The 20,692-nt window shown below is 37.9% G+C and overlaps 1 protein-coding gene across 1 annotated transcript in view; it reads left to right on the top strand.

Annotated features, from left to right (window-relative positions):
- Positions 1 to 20,692, top strand: part of tenm3 (teneurin transmembrane protein 3) — a 496,888-nt gene that overhangs the window by 65,296 nt on the left and 410,900 nt on the right. Inside the window, exon 3 of the mRNA XM_088073250.1 lies at positions 20,075 to 20,166. The gene's annotated coding sequence lies outside the window, so the exon portion shown is untranslated. The remainder of the gene's footprint in view (positions 1 to 20,074; positions 20,167 to 20,692) is intronic.

The raw sequence follows: 20,692 nt of genomic DNA, 5'->3' as shown, positions 1-20,692 counted from the left end.
TTTAAAAACAAAACAAAAGATTTAAAAAAATGAAATGAGATGTATTTTTAGCATTTCTCCAGTTATTTCACAGTGTTAATTTATGTATATTACAAAACGTATTCATATGATTATGTCAAAAGTGTCTTTTTGTATTATTTTTGTATCATATTGTGTATTTATTTATTTTTTTTTTAATTTAATACTGAATTCTTTGCGGTTGTGCCCAAACAGAGGCAGCTATTAAACACAGATGACGATAGTTAGCAGTATGCCTTTACTGTAACTGTAGATGATAACAATTTACACATTTTTATGAAGACAGTTATTTCTAAGTATTAGCCAGCAATGGAAGAAAGGTCAATGGTGACCCACTTTCCACACAATTACGCAGGAAGGAGGGATATATGTTCATAATGACTTCCATTATCCCTCCTTCCTTTTACTTCTAAGTGAAAATGACATGTTTATACACCATGAATCTGTGTTTGACTTTATGTCCTAATGCACAAATGCCCTGTTCATAACGTTCTTTATACCATTAAGAAGACAGTCTTTCTGAAAGCGCGGAAAGTGTGTGTGTGTGCGCGCGTGTGTATGAGAATCTGCTCTGTTTACATGAGTGTGTTTATAAAGTCTGTTCTCCGCTAATCTATACCATACTTTGAGTGTGTGTATGTGTGTTTCGTGCGTCTATGTTTCAGCCTTTAGAGAACCGATGAACCACAGGCATATTTTGAGTGCACACACAAACGCACGCACATACACACACGCATGCACGTGTGCACACACACACACACACAGAGAAAGACAGAACTTGGTGAAAATCATTATAAGCAGGTGTGTTTAGATAGATCCAGTTTCTCAGGCTGCTTCTGCACAAACTCAAGCTCCCCTTCGCTCTCTTTCTGTCTTCCTCTCTGTCTCTCTTGCTCCTTCCATGAAGTGGTTTTCTGTTTACTTCGGTTTTTAAAACAGCAGTCTGACTCGAAACACACACCAGAGAGATAAAGGGGCATGCATTTTGAACAAGAATGAAGTCAGAATGGAATAATAAAACACGCTCACGGACAGAGTAGGAATGACGCACTCATACATTTATATTATAACCTGAAAGAAAGTCTTGAATTTGAACTGTTTAGGAGGATGTCTCTGCATAAACACACACATACACAAGAAAAGGCTGTGAACATGCGCCATCCACTCTATTAATACACACTGTTTATTTAAAGGTATGCTATGCAGCAATAGTTGCTTAGTGTGTGTAAACATTGCCAACAAAAGTGAAAGTGAAAGCCGACCCCAAATTGGCTCTCATTTTGGAGTGTATTTTGTCTGTTTGGTGCTTTGCCTTACTATATTCTGCCACTGTCACTGATTTTTGTAGCTTCCATTTTTTAAAAAAGTCCAGACCTCAACTTTGCACTGTGCACAGGAACATCTCGAAATCAGAAAATAAAAAGAAAATGAGTAAATACAGGCAGAAGGCAGAAAGATAACTGTACCACCACTGTTTGTTCATTGTACCATAATTGTACCACAAGACTTTTGTATGAGTCTTTTTTTTTTATATATATTTATATTTTATATTTTTAAGAAAATCCTGCATAGTAAACCTTTCTCTCTCATCTATTCAGTTGGCTTGCATTTTTGTTTTTGTTATATATAACTTTTTTTTTTTTTTTACTCAGATCAGTGCTTGTCATTTTAAGTTTTGCTTTCACATATTCTGTAAGTGGGCTGTTATAATTTTCATTTCTTGTTTTTCACTTTAAAGCCTTGCTTTTAAAGTGCTTTTCAAGTATGCTCTGGCTGAACTCAATCCAGCTTTTAGAGAATTTAACATAGCACAGTTCATTTCCTGAAGCAGTCAATACCTAATTGCTTATGAAAGGTGACTCTGATATTAGGCGGTCCAAGAGGAAAGGTTATAAGGTTAAAAGATCATTTTTACACTAAATCACAATCTGGCCAGAGGTTGTCGATATATATATATATATATATATATATATATATATATATATATATATATATATATATATATATATATACACACACACACATATATGTGTTTTGTTTTTTTGTTTTTTTTTCTGGACCAATGTAATGCACACTGACCAGCATCCTTGACCAATATTTGGGCCTAGGAAAGGACATAGGAAGAAATCGTCAAGGAAGAGTGTTCTTCAGATTTGAACAATGATGGCCCTTGTGTCAATCTTACACTAATTTTATGACGACTCCTGTTTTTTGTGTATTAATTAGTCATTGCCGCATGAGAGGTACTGTATGAATGACATCCTGTGGCTGCTTTAGTCTTAAAGCCTCTTTGTGTCCTCCAGATTGGCAAAGCATGTGCTGTCATCTGCGTTCCTGTAGCTGCATATATTAACTGGTTAAGAATGTGCAGGTGCATGCTCATCCATGAATCAGACAGTGTTTGTGTGTGTATGTGTGTCCTGTGTGCAAAAGTGAAAACCTGTATCTGTGTTTTATATGCATATGTTTGTGCATATAGGCATGTGTGCAGCTGATTTCTGGAAAAAATCCAAATGTAATTTGGACACGATTCTGGTTAATGTTCATATACTGAAGGATGCCGAGGTTCAGGTGTGTTGAACATGTGCAAAAAGGAAGCTTATTTGCATTTTTATTTTTTCACGTTCCACCTCTGATAACACCTTTTTCTGCACCTGAACCCTGGCAAACACACACACACATAAAAATCACACACACTAAAAACAGGGTGCTGACTATAGATGGATGGTAGAAGGACAGATGGATGAAGGGATAGGTGGATGGATAGACTAACAGAAGGATCAGTCCATCGATGGGAGGGTGGGTGATAGATGGATGGATAGATAGAGGGACGGACAGAAATGGTTTGCAGGACAGTCAGAAAGGCTTAGCTACCAATTGAGGAACAAAACTCATCAATAGAGATATAGACATCCCTGTAGACATAGGTGTAGATTATTGGATTGGATTCAAGGGACACATCCCCATCATATTAACAACATTTATACATAAATACAAATCGTGACAGTAGCAGCTATCTTTCATTTTGCATTTTGACAAAATTTAAGACACTTAAATTGATGAAGCAAATGCAAACAAATGGTGCATGAGAATTCAAAAGAGTATAGGAAATCAAGTATTTGATAGTTTCATATGTGTTCCCCCAGTATTGAAACAAAACCTAGATCCTTGCTCAAAGACATACTCGCACATACCCATACACACACCAAGTGGAGAGGGATGGACCAAAACCTGCTGGAGATATTTTCTAGCCAGGAAGGAGTACAAAGGAGATAAGATGTTATTTTATAACCTGTTTATTTATCATGTCAGTAAGGTGTCATTTGAACTCTATCTTCATTTGACTGTAGTTTCCAGTGTTGCATTGGGAATCATTACGTATGTTGTAAAGTGCATTATAATCCCAAACTAATCCAATACAACAGCACCACAAAAAATGATCTCATTGATCAATATTAGATCAATGGTAGAATTAGCTTGCAGCAGATCACACAGCTCTCAGGGTCAGAGCAGTATCCATCTTCCCAAGCTAACAATTCCACAATCGATCCGTTATGGTATATCGGTAAAGTAGACCCTCTTACACAACACATTACCTTTGAACGCCCTCTAGTCTCACTGCTCACCAGCTTTCTTTGTGGTGTTCAGGTGTTTGGATGTAAATGAGCAGTGATAGTCTGTCACTAAATGTTAAAATGCAACGTCAGTTCTTACCTGATTTGCAGAAACTTTAAAAGAAAGCTTGGCTATGACTATCTATTCACTCCTGTTGACCAAAAGAGGAGTCACAGGGATGTGATTTCTCATAGAAGGCATTCATTTTGTGAAGGATTTATATAAGTAACACTATCAGACATTATATGTTTGTATGATGGGTGTTTAGCAGATCAGAGGTGTATCAGAGGTATAGTAGTGGGTATACAAGAGTATACACAGGTATACACGGTATAAAATCCTCTTTTTCTGGCCATAAATACTATACCCACCTATCACTGAAAATAACAGTGGAATATATAGGAGAGTATACCCAGTTCTTCTTTGATAACCTACCCATCCTCCTAGTAGTCCATTCACCTTATCATTTTCCACTACACCACTGGCCTTAATGGCCTCTGAACAAATGCATTGACTGGCTCAGAGTTATTTATTGACTAAAACACTTGAAGCTGTTCCATCTGCTGCAAAAGTGTGGTACAAATGGGCATGTTGTGTGATTTTAATGTGATAAAACAGTAACATATTGTGACATTTACTTTTTCCACTGTGTTAGATCTATCTTGATTATTGGAACAGTCAACCCGGACAGGTGCATCACTTAAAACAAGTTGACATGAAAGATATCGATAGTGTTATGTGTTAACATTTACATAACACCACTTGTCATATGCATTGTACAAGTTTGATGCTACATTCAAAAGAAAGTCAAAACAAAGGGCAAAGTCTTACTTTTCTTTGTGCTGTATGTTTTAGTGTGGGTGTGATAAAGGGTGCCATTTTATTGAATGACCTCTTCAGACTGCATTAGAGGCTGAAAGCGTTGTGACCTTAAGCACCCTGTAACCACTGGAAAGCCCTTCACCAGCAATCACCTCGCCCTCGACAAGTGCCTAATCATTTTTAACAGTGGCTTTGCTAAAAACCTTCAAATAGCCCGTAAGGTCACCAAGCATGTTTGTGTGTGGATGTGCATGCCATTGCACTTGTTTGTAGTGTATATCTGCATGTGAATGATTACATGCTCAAAAATGTGCCTGTGTGCTGTGTGGGGGCGTAAGCTGTTTGTGTGGCTGACTTTTTTTCAACTAAAATAAGACAACAACAAAAATTCCCTGTGCCCTGAAATGAAAGTGAGACCGGAGCATAGTTGTTAAAATGGGACAAAGAGTTTCAGGGGAATTTGCCATTTACAGTCAGGCAGTGTGAACGGCTCCCCTATGGGGAACTGAAACATTGAGTCCCCTGGGACATGTATGCTGTGTTCTTCATGGAAGATTTATGACTGTTTATGTTTGGCTTGGTATTTAAACAAAACAAATGATAAATACTGGAGCTATGCAATAAAAGTAGGCTGTACTAGCAATTTAAATGTGCTGAACATATATTTGTAAGAACTGTAAACTTGATAACTACTTATGTAGTCTATAAAAATGAACGGTAAAACTTGATTTGTTTTCCCTGTGGGGAGTGTTTGTGTATTTGTGTATTGGGGCTCTGTCATGCAGTATATCACAGTCATGTGAATATAAATTGGTGTCATGAGGAGCAGTATTTGTATCTTTTCAAATTTAATACATTTAATACAAAAATCTTAATGATCAAGACTCTGGGCCTTGAGAATTGTGATGGCGATGTCTCAAGTGTCTGTTTGTTTGCCTCTGCACTGTTTTTTAATTCAATCTTCTATTTAAAGTATGCTGATGGTTGTCAGTGGGTCCATTCATCCATTTCGAGGAAAAATTTCCGAGCAACATTATTGTGGATGTTTATGGTTAATGCTTTCTGTGAAACATTTAGCTTTCACATAAAACTGTTTTTAGGTCAGGACTTTCCTTTCAATAATGATAGAGTTATGATGGAAGGGTTTGGGGTGTGAATGGATCAAACAAACTGCAGACTTTCCTACAGGAAGGTTCACTTCCCGTCTAAATGTGGTAATATTTGCTATACCTAACTATGTGCCCTTTTTCCTGAACTGAACCATATATGCCAGCATGTGCTTTGTTGATGTCCCAGCATTGGTTGCCATGTGCTTGTGTTGCCAAAACATAACCACGTGCAGCGTCATCCCACCATGTGCATTTGTTGACATCACGGTAGTGCTCTCCCAGAACATAAATTGCATGTGCGGAAGGATACCGAGACCTGATATGTAGACACGAAAGTTCACTGCAAAGCGTCAGTATGTGATGACTTGAGATGAGAATGTGTTGTGTAATCTTAGGGTGATGTAATGTTGTTTGATAAGTTTCCCAGTGAATGAAAATGTTTGATCTCGGTGACACCTGACCTTACGTCTTACTCGTCATCTCATGGGTAGATGGCCATTATGTGAGCACATTCCTGTTCCATCACTCAATGAGCTTAATCACTACTTGAATTTCTGGGTGCCTACAAAGTTTTGTGCTGGCTGAATGGATCCAACAGGGGATGCTGTAGCACCCCTACTTCCTTTGGATATTTTTTTCTCTGTGCTGCATCCAGAAAAAAAGCCATAAAGTCACTTTTCCGTGCAGGCTGTGAAGCTTTCACTCTTCACTTACTATTCAGCCAACTGTTGCAGCTGCTAGCCTCAATCTGGCTGCCAGAAGCAAGCAACAGAGGGTGACGCCAAACCACTGTGCTGCACGCACTGGCTAATTTTATGAGTTTTTGTGTGTAATGATCATCACATGTCCAACAAGACACACAGAAAAACTGATGGAGCGTTTGATCGTCAGATTTTGTCCCGCTTGAATGAAAAACCCACATTCTCTGGAGTCTCTTATACATGGTAAAATATATGATGTCTGCTGCAAGCACCGCTGCTGCTATTTCACTTCTCACGTAAATGTGATAATCTACTCCATTGTTGCCAGTTTTGGTGTCGCAGGTACTGTCGACTACACCCTTAATTCTATTCAGCCAAAGTATGCTCAAATATGTGAACAGTATGGTGTACACAACTTAAATTTTCTATGTGAGTGAAATTAATCATGTGTCAAGAGTCAGCACCCAATCTCAAAGGGGAATTACAGTTTACAGTTTATAAAAGGCAATTTTTAATCAATATTAATTATTTATTTATATTATATTATATTTATTTATTCAATTATTTATTTATTTAGTAGTATGTGAGGTCAGTGTTGTTGTTACAATTGCTGTTGCAATTACCCTTGAACACAGTAATTAAACATAACCTTTGGTTCAAGCTCCTAAGAGCCAAATAAAATGTGTGTGTTTGTGTGCAATAAAATGTATTCATCTATTATTTATTTACTTACTTTTGTCCAGTTTGGTCCACAAGCTCTCAACACAGTGTTGACATTTTATCACCCCATGAAGGTTGTTGTAAAGTTGATTAACGTGTTAGCAAAAAGTTGCCAATTTACACGTGCAGCAAAAACAGCTTTATCATTCATCTGGAGTTGTGTTTCTAACCACCTGATAGCTATAATTTCAGTTTATTCTCCTTGTAGACATTTAGTCTGCACCAACCTCAACAATCTTTATGTTCCCGTGCTGTGTGGTGTTTGGTCATTTGTATTCGGTGGCTTAATTACTTTTTTTTTCTTTTCACTGTAATCAGGTGCTTGCTCCCCAAAATGAGGGTTATACTAAGCAATGAGACTGAACTCAAACAGTAACAGTTGTGTACTGAAAAGCCAAATGAATGATGATAGAAGAGTATGTATGGCTGAGGGGGACTGTAGTGGCGGGTGATAACCTCCTGAGGGTTTATCACTTCCAGAAACTCCTTCCACATTATAATGTTGTCAGAATATCAATTAGCACAGCTTTCACAAAATAGGCTTGCAAGTGTGCATTTATTTGCAGGAAACAAATTCCAAATTGGATTGAGTTCAGCCAAATTACAAATAGATAAGGATGAAATAAAGTAAAAGAAATGAAGTTAAATGCAACAAAATAAATTTAAAAAAACCTTCACTTCTCACTTATCTGTAGTTGTATGTAATCTCGCAGATAGTTTTTGTTCTATTTTCTTTTCTTTCCTTTTTTTTTTCAGAATTCCTTGTCTAAAACTAAACAATTCAGGTGAATGTTATTCCATTTGTTTTCAATTTCAAAATACAATTTCAAACCCATAGCAGTAGATGGACTATTTCATATCCAGTTAAAGCTGCTGACAGCATGGTTTGTGTATTATCCACAGTAACCAAAGCATTGTCTCTGGAGAGATAAGTTGCTTTTGAGATTTCATGACTATTTTTAAATAATATGAGCACCACAAACTGAAATCAATTCACCTCGTTTATAATGGAGTGGTGGCAGATAGTCAGAGCACATAAACCTGAGGGTATCTGCATTGCTACATACCACTAGGAGTTAGACAAAAAACTGTGTATTTGTAATTTGTGTGAAATGAATTTGCTGTGATAATGCATTGAACACCTACGAAGACACTAGAAGATAACAGCGGCTCTTTTCTTTTTCTTTTTTTTTCAAAGTCACTGGTTACTCTGGGGAAATATGAATGTAAATACGAATCGACTTTTCTTTGGTATAACTTCACACCACAAAATAATAAATTCACAACGAATACTGAGATTTGCCACACCCGAGAAAAACCCGCTTAATAGAAATATTTCATTTTGAAGTGTAGTGATACCATGTGGGGTTTTAAAATATTTTATTCAGAACCAAAACAACCTCTATTAACCTTTCTAGTTTTGTTTAGTAGCTTTAGCCTTGGTGAATTATACTGGTGTCGAATTTATGTCAAAGCGAAACTATGTTAATAATTTATTTTAAAATGGCCTTACGCTAACACTCCTGCAGGGTGGTAATACGTTAGTACTTGAGCTAACACTCAAGTTTGAGTTTTATTTCTTAAGACTTTTGCTTCGATGTTCCTTCGCAATGTCTTATTTTTCAAATTAGGTCACTTCATTATATATACAAAATTACTTTTAACCTATTGAGTAACGCTGATTGACACAAACACATCCCAGCGCTGCCTTCCCCCGAAGTTTTTCCCCAACGCATTTCCCAAACTGTCCATGGGCAGTCGTGCATGTGTGTGTGCTTTAGCCCACAAATGTTTTATATTGTAGGTGTGTGGGCGTCTGTATGTGCCCTCCTGATTACAGTTGTATTAACGTGTGTGTGTGTGTGTGTGTGTGTGTGTGTGTGTGTGTGTGTGTGTGTGTGTGTGTACCTGTGACATGACCAATTTGCTGTAGAATACATCTAGCTATTAAAGTGAAATGGAGTAAGTGTGATGTTGGTCATAAATAGGCCTTGTTATCCTGGCTAATAGGCCGTGTGTGTGTGTGTGTGTGTGTGTGTGTGTGTGTGTGTGTGTGTGTGTGTGTGTGTGTGTGTGTGTGTGTGTGTGTGAGAGGCCGTGGGTGTCTAGTTGTGTGTGCCTGTATGAGAGCAAGAAAAAGAGAGAGAGTTATTGTAGGTAATAAGGTTACTTTTCAATTGCTACCAGGTGTGTGAGTGAGACAGAGACGTGGGAGAATTAGAGACTCCCAGCTCGCATTCTGCTCCATTTGTTTCAATCTGCGCTGCTTTCCTTCTCTCCTGATTTATTTGTCTTTCCCTCACACTTCTCTCTCTTTCTTTCCTTGCTCCCCTTCTTTCTTTCTTTCCTCCCTCTTTTATTTTGTTCCAATTTCCAGCCCTCTGAGTTTCCGATTCCTCTGTCCAACCTTATGTTTGCCCAAGAGAAGGATCATTTACTCAAGGAGGGGTTTGTTTAAATTACACTGATCCGTACAACTTATTTCTGGGGGATGTGAGAGAGTGTTCTTATTTTGGCAGCACATAGGATTATTCTTGACAGCAGTTTTACGACGTGTTATGAACGGCTATTTGACTTGGACGCTTAATGATAAGGACTATCTGATACGAATGTACAAGAGAACACAATGGACTCAAACGTCCATTTTGTCTGTATAGCTATCAGATATCCAGTTACATTTTGTGTGTGTTTGTAAATCCATAGCAGAAGTCCTATTGGCGTGCCTCCCAACAGGACACGCTAACACAAGTTCACCCCAAATCCCCAATGAGTAGATAGTGTACAGCTAACAGCTATATCAGTTTATTCCTCTGGCCAAGTATGAGCAGGGGTTAAATATGGGGATGTTGGTTTGGTTTTAGTTGAGAAGGGAGTGGGAGGGTGTCATGACTGCAGTAACCTTCAGTCTCTTTGGGTCTATCTTTCACTCCCTCTCAATTTTTCTCCCACCCTGTTTCTTTCCGCATTTGGCAGTTTTCCAGATTTAGTACAAGAACTACATATTAAGTCGATGAAGCGATCCAATATATTATGAATTTATGCACCATTTATGAAGGGGGTTGCAGTTAGCTTAGACATGTCGGTGAGTTTTTAGACTCCAGACATTACAGATAAAGAATATAAACATTGACTTAAGATGAGTGTTTTTTGTAATATAGGCAAAATTAATGTACAGTGATATAAGTACACAAACTGTTTTTTTTTTTAATGTGTGAAAACCTGTTAAAAAATAGGCGATAGTCGTCTTTCCCATTACCAGTATACCAGAACTGTGTACATGGCTGAAAACAGGTTAGTAAACAGAACAAAGCAGCATGGAAGCCAGTGAAAATGTGACAGTTTACTTCTTTTTTTATATATCTTACTCTGTCAGTCTCTCTTTCAAACTCAGTGCTGACAAAATTTTCAATAATGTGCGAGTGCTTCATTGTGCGAGCAAATGTGCTGAAACTAGTATGTCGATCAGGGTGTCGTATTTTCATCACTGCCATTCAGAGCTGATCGAAGCTGGAGCTGATAAATACTTATGACTACATGTAGTTTGTCCTCGGAGGGGATGTTGATTGTAACCTTTACCACTGAATACAAGCCAGATGTTAGTCGGTGTTAGCGGGGGGTTTGTTCAGTGGGAAAGAGGCTTGAGAGTGGATGATAACAAAAAAACAAATTGTACAAGATTTTGTGGAAAGATTGGCCCAAAGGACAGATGATTAACTGTTAATGCCAATGACAAAACAAAATAAAAAGGTGGGAAAAAAGACAAAAATATATTCTGTTATGCACTCACACACACACACATAGAGATAGACAGTCACATCCATACACTCCTCTTTTGTAACTCATGAACCAGTTGTCAGAAGAAGGCATCATTGGAATAGTGATGAGTGTGTGAGATTTTGTGTGTGAAGACGCTGTATGCTGCGTGTATGTGGTCATAGCTATTGAAAATTTGCTTTTGATAAGAATCACATCTTCAGAAGGAACTGACTGGCTGAACCTAAGCACCACAGATAAGGCGGGAGAGTACACTGTAGAGAGATAGACATGGCAACCTGTAGCTTTCTGTGCAGTCGACACTCTGCCTGTAAACTTAGGGCTGGGAGACATTTTTCCTCCAGCAAAACTGTGCCAAGAAAAGTGCTTTTGATAAGTATTAAATCCGAGAACTTTAATGCGGTTAGCTGAATAGTTGTAGGCTGGATCGATATTGATACTATAAATACTACCCATTAAGTGTAATGCTGCCATGGGGGCACATGCATCAGTAATATATGCAGCAGCTCCCTTAAACTTCCCTACAAAAAGGGAAATCGGAGCAAAAGGTTTCGACTGAATGCAGTTGACCTTCAGATGATCATTTCCTGCAACATCTTCCATCCACCCAGCCGCAGCTGGACCAAATAACACTGAGAGCAATGCAGCCACGTAGAGAGCAAAGGAGGAGAGGTTATAAGACTTCTGAACTCCACCAGGTTATAGACTACCACTGATAACAATTATTATTAATTCACAATGTAATTACAGGACCAGCACTTGACCTAATGTTTTTATTAATTAGGGCACTGCTGTCACATAACCATAACCACATAGCCATAATATAATCTTCCCTCAGTGCCCGATGAAAGATTATGAGAGGCTTGAATTAATATTAATGGATGCACCACACTACAGCAGCCTTTACAGGGCTTTTTAAGGTCATATGAAAATATTTCCATCAGCACAAGAGCACACCACTTTCCACGTAATATTTATTTTGATGTTGCCAGCTAGCATTGTAGTGGTTTACAGTGTTTGTGAATGTGTGTTTGGAATCTATACAAAGCTTTCTCTCAGTGTACATTCTCCCAAACCGAAATAATGGAGTTAAAGTTCCTGTGTGTGTCTTTACACAAGTGTATCTTTTCATCCACAGAACAGTGTTAAAGGACAACTTCATCCACATAATCCACATAATCATTTGTACATCAGTTACTTATCCGGGTTTTGTTGAATTTGTGAAAAAACAAGTGTTTTTCTTGCATGCTTTTACAGTGAATGAAGAATCCATAAATGGAGACAATTCTGAAGAATTAGTAAAAGAGGCACCACGTACTTAATCTAAATATCTGTTCACAAACTCTCACACAACTCAGCAGTACAATCCAAGTGTCACATATCCAGCCATGCACTTAGTACTTCCCAAACACATTAATTTTTACTAAATCGTTACTATTTAAAGCACCTCTGCATATGCGTGGCAGGGCTGTAAGTGCATGAGTTTGAGCTCTGCTGGTGCATTCCTTTAGAGTTCAAATGCAAACGCTTGCCTTGGTGCGCTCAACATCCGTTCCTGAGACTGTTAATGCTAAAGTGCTTTACATATGGTAGTGATGTTATAGCGAAAATGGGAAGGTTTCGGAAGTACTGAACATACAACTGAATAAATGAGAAATAGATTATATTGCATGAGTTGTGTGATTTTGTAAACAGATGGTTTAATATAGTTGTGCTGTTGTAAAACACAGACCCCTTTTACTCCAATTGATCAACATTTGTCTCTTGGTTCCCTGTGGGGGCATGTAAGAAAAAAAAAAAAAAAACCTTTTTTGTCATCAATTTAAAAAAAAAAAACAATAAAAACATACTGAGTAAGTGATATCCAAATGATAATTTTGTGGGTGAAGTTTTCAGTCACCTGTATTCCTTTGGGAAGCTGTGTTCAGAGCATAATAAATTAAAGCAACACTGTTCCTGACATGTACTACAAGAGCAATTAGTCTCATAATTAGTGAAAATATGTAATACACGTTGCTGTAATGATTAGAGCCAAAGTCCTGAACTTCCTTCACTGTAAAAAAAAAACATATTGACGGGCAACAAAGAACCAACATCCAAAATTAGGCAAAACAAATTAGGTGTACACAAACATAATTTCTTGGAGACTGTTTCTATACTGCTTCTATGCTGTTTTATACTTTCAACAGTTGTTTTTTTGTTTTGTTTTTTTTTCTTTTAACTGTATTAACATCTTGTTTATGTCAAGCAAGCTATTGTATCATTTTTCACAAAATTGAATTATTTAAAACAACTATTTCCATGTAAACATTGTTGCATTTGAAGATGAAATAGTGATTAGAAAATAATATTGTCAAACAAGAACTAATTATTTAAATTACAACATACAAATACAAATATTTGTGAGAATTCTTGTTGTGAATACAGGTAATGCAGAGTCTGACTTTGTGACGGTGCAGTAAGTCCTTACTGTAGAGGACAAAATGCTGATTGTGGTTGTACAATATTGACACATTTTACATATCTACATCTGCATATGCAACGTCAAACAGATGGTATTTTTATCCATTATAGGTTGAAACAATATACAGTATGCAAATGCTGTACTGCAACCAAGACCTAAAGGAATGTCCAATGCTGTCAGAATCCACCAATATTGACTTACTTATATTTCAGTGGTACACTTTTCATCCATGCACTAATATGGCTGGATACGAAGGACCGAGCATGTAATTATACACAAATATGTGTAATTCGGCTTTTTTAATCTTTTTCCTTTACAGCCATATCCATGTTTGTGACCTTATTCAAACCTATGACTGGAGAGTTTGGCTTCTCAAGGGAAGATTGGCATTTTGTGCGTTTCTGAAATAATAAGAGGGCAAAATAATGGCACGTTTTACTCATTAATATAACTTGTTTAAACTTTGCACATAAAAACTTAAGAGAAATAGATTGCACGCAGAACTGCATTGAAAAAATGGCAATTTCAGACACTGCTTCTTAACCCATGTTAACAAGTTGACTTCATTCATTAAAAGGTCTATGGCCTACAAGAGCAAAGGCCTTGTAAAGATTAAAATGTTTTTCAAGACTCACTGTGGGTTTTTAGGTTATCCAGGCTAATCCAAAGTAACATTTTGGACTAAAATGATATTTCACTGATTAAATAACCTCAAGAGACTGTTTGCCAAATGCACACAATGCAGTCATCGTGACTGAAAATAAATTAAGTGACGAAACATGAAGGTTTTAGAGAGTCCTTGCAGTGAAGAAAAGCTGATTTCTTATTCCACATCGTCTCATAAATATTCCAAAACGGTAAATAGGCTCACATAAATTCATTTGGTTTGAGAACTATATTCCGAGTTAATGAGTTGAAATATGTCCTCAGAGTAATGTCATGAGAAAGACAATGAATCTTTGTTGCATAAAGTGTGAAAAAGTGATGTCACTAAAATGTAGGCCTGGCATAAATCCTTCCTGATGGATCCCGTTTCAAAAAAGCAGATTTATGAATTTGACAAAGTCTGTTGGGATTTTCCGGGAAATTACCTGTGGATCAATACTTTGTCGTTAACAACATCTTAATTTAATTAGGTGAACTTTAGGGCGCAATGAAAGAAAAGTTAACTTGGTGGGTTTGCATAACAGACTTGCGCTAAACTTAAGTGATATTTTTGAAATGTCTGATAAAACACAATTGTGAGAAGACTGCGTTTCCATTGAGTGATGTTATGCGACTTCTCTCTTGATAACATTCCAAGAAACATGGCTACGGATGGTCAAAACATTAGCAGGTTTATTTTTATTGCAGCCGCCACATTAGCCGCCATTGTTTTCAGTTGAGGGCAATGTAGGCGTGTTGTGTGAGCGATAACGGATACGCTCATACGTGGGACTTAAACAGTAAAATTAAGTGGTGCTTTCAAAATATGAACCAACATTTTGTCAGTGAGTTGCATATTTCTCCCCTAAAACTGTTTCAGGAGCATATTTCAGCTGTTTAACTGTAATTCAAAAGTATTTGTTATCAGCCGTCAGCCATATTGCTTGCTGTGGAAAAACAGCCAAACCTAAGTTATGTCACACACCATCGGGAGCATTAATTGGTCTGATGTGTCGCAGTGCTTTCTGGTGGTTGCAGGTTTTCTACCTCTTAAACAAAATCAAATACCACAGCCCTTCTCCTCCATTTTCTCTGGTCGTGTAGCACCGATTTTCCACCGAAGTTCCTATTGCTAATAGTTAGCTAAAAGAGATTAATTACACTAAAGCCATAATTTTATAATTCAGTGGACCAAATTAAGTCATTTGATGGTACACATAATTAATTTACGGGGAAAAAAAAATGTTGTGACAGTATAAAATGATTAACTCTATGCACTCAAATTAATAATGTTACCCCTAATACCTGCCAGACCCCATATATTCATGCCTGCACAAGCTAATCATAAGAGCTGTTCAGTGTGACAATTAAAGTTGTGGTACACCTGTTCAGTTGGAGTCATGACTCATGTGCATTGTTACCTGTTTTTATCATGAGCACTTTGCCAGTGAGACCCCCACAGAAGATCACGTACATGTATATGGGAGCTGTGAGTGTATGTTTCTTATTTGACTGCTTAAATCATGGTACTTAAAGAGTGGGGACAGTGGGAACCAAGAGAAAGAGTCATTTTCTTTTCAGAAATAACATCATTGCACTATATCAAAAACGGCATCTCACTGAAAGACAGCACATTTGTTCAAGGGAACCTGCAGGACCACACTGATTTTATGTGATTGTTAATGAAAGTACAGTTCCATATATGAATCTGAGCCCAGTCTCTAGGTATTTGTGCCTCCCTGCTGGTAATAGACTCTGGGTCTGGGCATAGCACACACAAATTAGGACTGTGTTTTTCTTTTGGAAACACAACTTCCCTGTTGGGAGCCGTGTTGCTATTGCTTATCAACCAGCACAGAGCCCGCTTCAGCTCCTTCTGTACTGGCGGGGGGTCTGTGTGTTTGTACGTGCGTCTGTGTACACGTCCACACCACAACCACCTCCACCAACACCAGCCAGCACTGGCTCTGTCTGTCCTCGCAGGTGGTCTCAGAATCACAGACACGCTGAGCACAGTGAACGCACGCACTCACTTCACTGCGTCAGTGTATGTAGACGGTATCTCCTCACCTCATCTTACCTCATTCTCATCTGTCTGTCCACGCCCGCATCAGTCCATCCTCTTTGCTTTGATCCATAACTCCTTCTCTTGTTGCTCATGCTTTACTAAGAAATATTTTACATTTTTGCTTCACTACATACGTTTTTGCTCTAGAGTCAATGATACATGTATAATTATTTTACAATGAGTTTATTAAAAGAGGGAGATGCATCGCAGATTTTTGTTTAAGCACCCTAGCTTTTGAATTTTGGAGAGAGGTGTTCATGTTTAATAATATGTTCTGACTAACTAAGACCATCAGGATAACATGAATGAATTCTGAAAATGGGCACAGTCCCCCGTTAACTTGAGGTTGTAGATGAAAGCCTTAATTTTGTTCTTCATTTGCTGTTCATTAGTAGTTATTGTGTCATCGTGGTTTGATTGGTAATGTCCTGAGTGAACTTGATCAGTGTGTCTTTTTTAATCCCCTTGCTCACTTTTTTTTTAAATATCAAAATGTTCTGAACAAGTAAGGTTAGTTTTAATATAATGCTGTAGTCCTTTTTCCGATGAATACCTCTTGATTGGGTCTTTGGAGTGTGAGATTTTTTTGTAAATACTTTTGCTTTTAACAAAGAATTTGAGTGATTTTCCTTCTTTCCCTTGTCTTTATAATTTTTCTTCCAATTTTTCAACTTAAATATTCAGGTTGTGGTACAAAGTCATACTGAAAACAGACTTGGTTGAGAGATGAAATCCAAAATAAGGTTGACATGAACAGACCCACCACTTGTACTTTCCCGCACTGGCTCTCGTCAGGGTTGTGTATTACTTACACTCCCTTTATTGTATTATGTGCAAGTGTGTGTAAGAATAAGGCACACTCTGAAGAGTGAACTTAAGGGCAGGTAACAAGCATGGAGCTGTTCTGGATGAGTTTATTGACGAGTCTCAGGGTCATTTCCCTCCGGGGACAATAAAGTTTATCTTATCTTAATAATTAAAATATAAACACCAGTAAAATCAAGGCTAGAGTCATTGATGTTTTTGAAGAAATAAGCCTTACTTCCAAACAAAAATCAGAGTGACTAGATACAATTACTGAGGACAAAGTCATCACAGTTCATGAAAACATCTGGTAGTGAAAGAAAAATCTGGAAGTATTTTTGGTGAAGTCTTCAGTGGTGCAAAGTTTCCTTCTTGAAGAGTTGTTTCTTTCATTCTTGAAATAATAGCATAAAGGATAAAATTCAACATCATTGTCGCCCACTAGCCTCTGCCTCCACTTAACTTAAATTATACTGACACATATTTTCATCCAGTATGATATAAAAATACACAAAAACACAGTTTCCTGTGAATCGATGAGAAGCAGTTAATAAATGTATGCAATCGTAACTAAGATAAACTGCTAAAATATGGGTAATTTTAAGGGTTTTAACTGTTATTTTGGTAAATCATTCTATTACTAGAAACCGAGGTAGAGGTATGGATTTACAATTTAAGATTTGTAATATATTTAAAAAATAAATATATAATTAAAGAGCCTAAATTGATAATACAAAAAATGGAGTAAATGTGGGTTTTTTCTTTTATTGGGACCTGCACTGTGTGCTGAGGCATTAATATGTTTGAGATTTACTTTCTTTTGAGGGGACCTGGAGACTTCTCAGGCCATTAACAAATATTGGGGCATGATTATAATTGCCGTATTATACGCGAGGGTTATGAATCCCCATCCTCAACTGCGATTAAGCCCCTTTCAACGGTCAACATTTAACAGATGGAGGGAAATTATCTGTTTTTAAATACTACATAGCCGCACATTCATACTGCACATTTCAAAATGTGTACAAAATTTTCTCTTGCACTTACTGTTTTGTGCAGTTCAAGTATGAGAAAAATATAAAGCAGTTAAATAAAGCAAGCAAGATAAAACTCCTGTTCCATCGGCTGACACTCAAATATGAATTGCCTCACTATGAATAGCTCGGCAATATATCAGGATGAAATAAGCAATATCGTAAATGACAATGACGCTGGAGGCTTCAGCTGCTTCTCCTCCATTTAGTGCAAAATGGCTGCCTAGTGGGCGACAAGATGGCATGGAATAGGGTTGGACAAGGGGACATTTAAAGGCCATAGGGGGTCAATGCTTCAAACTTCATTCAGTGACCAGGATACAATGTGCCACCTGCCGAGTGAGTGGAGGCCGTGGAATAGTACTAGACCAGAGAAGAGCTGCGGGGACGGGAGGAGTTTGTCTCTGTGACCCAAAATGGCTGACTGCAGAGAGGCTTTGGCATGAAATGACATTTGTCAGAGAGACACTGGCTGACTGTGTAGGGGGTCAAACTGTGTAACCCTTTAAGTGGATGGATTACACTGAAAAAAAAAAAAAATCTAGTTTTAGCTCAGACAAGTACGTATCATGTTTCAGGACTTTGTAACATGACACTGCGATGCTGCCTTCACATGATATGGTAATAACCTTCAGAACATCTTCACAGTTCAAAGCAAAGACGTGGGACATATTGTCTTATTCAGCTGTCAAGACACCAGCGAGTTGGATAGCCACTCATCTCTTTGTACTTGCTACACACATTAATTCATGTTTCAGAGCAAAAAAGGGATTGCAATGTCAGATTAAAGCATTTTTTATTTTTCTACATCTGTCCTTTAAAAAGTGGACTACACATTATTGGGACGTCATAGTAATCAGTCTACTCAGGTACCAAATTTACTGCGCTTTTATTACAGAAATACCATTATCATTTGTACAGCCGCATTGAGACACAAAACAGCCACAACTCCAAAGAAAAAACAAACTCCAAAGAGACTAAAAAAGACAAAATTACCCATCAGGTTATCTCAAAACACACAAAATAACCTTTAAGAGACCCAAACTACTACAAAAAGCCCCAAAACAACCACAAAAAGTCACACAACAACCATAATGAGACAAAACAACCACAGGGACAAAATGACCACAAAGTGATACAAAATGACCAAAAGAAAGACAAAATTGTCTCAGTAAGATACAATTTTATCTGAGATGCAAACAACTGCAAAAGATAAAAAACAACCACAGCAATATACAAAGTGACCATAAAAAGACAAAACAAAAAGATGGGAGGTTTTATCTTACCTTACCGTAACCCAAGGAAAACCCTCAGAAAAGCTGTTACCAAATGCCAACCAAAATAGTTAAAACTTAACACATTTAAACAAAAAATTAACAAAGCAGCGGCCTCTTTTTATTACTTTGAATTATGAGAAAGATAAACGTCATTTTGTATGTGATATGACAAGAACAGGTGGCTTCTACAACATACTGTTCAAGATGAATTTAGTGGCAGAAAATGGCTAAAGAGGAAAAGATAAAAGGTTAATATGGAGCAACATTGCACAAAGACTTTTCAAGGATCAGACGATAGCATACCATGCTCATTATAAACCGCCTGCTATCTTCTCCGTACCTACCTTTTCTTGTGGTACATGAACCGGCTGCCCCAGGGACGACACTCTGCCATGGAACGAAATCAGACAGAGAGACACTGCTCGTCCATGGGGGGCCTCGCAGAGCTGGGTTTCCCTGTGGAGCCTGTGCGCTGCCTACTGAGTTTCCCATGACCGTTCATTTTGTAAGGGCTTGGAAACATGATGGCTGATGAAGGCGGAGGCACAATGCACATGACAAAGCACATCAAGAGACGACGGTACAGTGAAGCACTGCTTTCAGCCTACCTTCGCTCACACTTCACGTCGTGTGCACTTTGTCGAAGCACTCGTCCTTTAATAACCTGTGGGTGGAAAGCTTTCTTACCCCCCTGGTCCATCTTCAGCTTCCAAAATATTATTTTTTCCAAGCAATTTTACCAGCAGGAGAGGTTAAGGCTGGTATTATTTAGACCAATCCCAGTTAGGGCTTTTGTGTTGGGGAAATGTACAGATTGAAAAGGAATGGAGGGAACTTTTTATTTTTAATGTGTCGTTTTTCTCTTGGCTTTTAATAAACTCAAACATAATAACTTTTACCATGCCTCTGATTGTTTACGATGGATGTGATTTTGTAAATCACATCCTTTTCTAACCCTTCAACTCAAATATGTTGTCATCTTTTTCTCTCGCTCTGTCTCTCTATCCTTTCCCTTTACTCCAGGTGTTAATGTTTGCGAAGAGCATTTTCTATTCAACCATCAACAATCTTCGACCCAGACACACTGCCTGAGTCCTCAAGGTCATAACATATCGGTAAGATTTTTTTCAAAAATTCTTGCTTTGAATCTTGTTTTTACCTAGCAGTGTTTCCTTCAGATTCAAGCTAAAGTGGAATTGTTGGTTTTCAATTAATTGCAATAGGAGTCGAACTAAAATGACAACACGCAGCAGAGCGCTGACTCTAGAGTTAAGAGTCAGAGTTCAGAGTCAAAGGTCCAACATCGCTGTGATTCTATTAGTTAAGGTAATTACAGAGATGAGCATAAAATCAAGCACCAGTGGAGGTTATACTCAACTCCCACACAGCACAAAAAAGGGATAAAATGGACAGTGCGTCATCTCACCACAGGCACACCAGCTCACTCACACAAAGAGCCTCCATATCGCATCAGTGAAAACCTATAATGCCATGAGTCATGTGTAACGTGGTGAGGAAAGTGAGGTGGATTGTTGTGACCATTACAGTTATTTGCAGCTTTCTGCATTATCTTTATTTCTTGAGGACTTATCCAGATGTATTCAGTCTTCTTTACTTTGAAGGCGTCATCGATTTTCCCAC

The sequence above is a fragment of the Plectropomus leopardus genome, chromosome 3 (assembly GCF_026936395.1).
Source record: "Plectropomus leopardus strain MGB_pleo_1.0 chromosome 3, ASM2693639v1, whole genome shotgun sequence".
Taxonomy (NCBI): domain Eukaryota; kingdom Metazoa; phylum Chordata; class Actinopteri; order Perciformes; family Serranidae; genus Plectropomus; species Plectropomus leopardus.
This window is presented reverse-complemented; position numbering and strand designations above follow the sequence as displayed.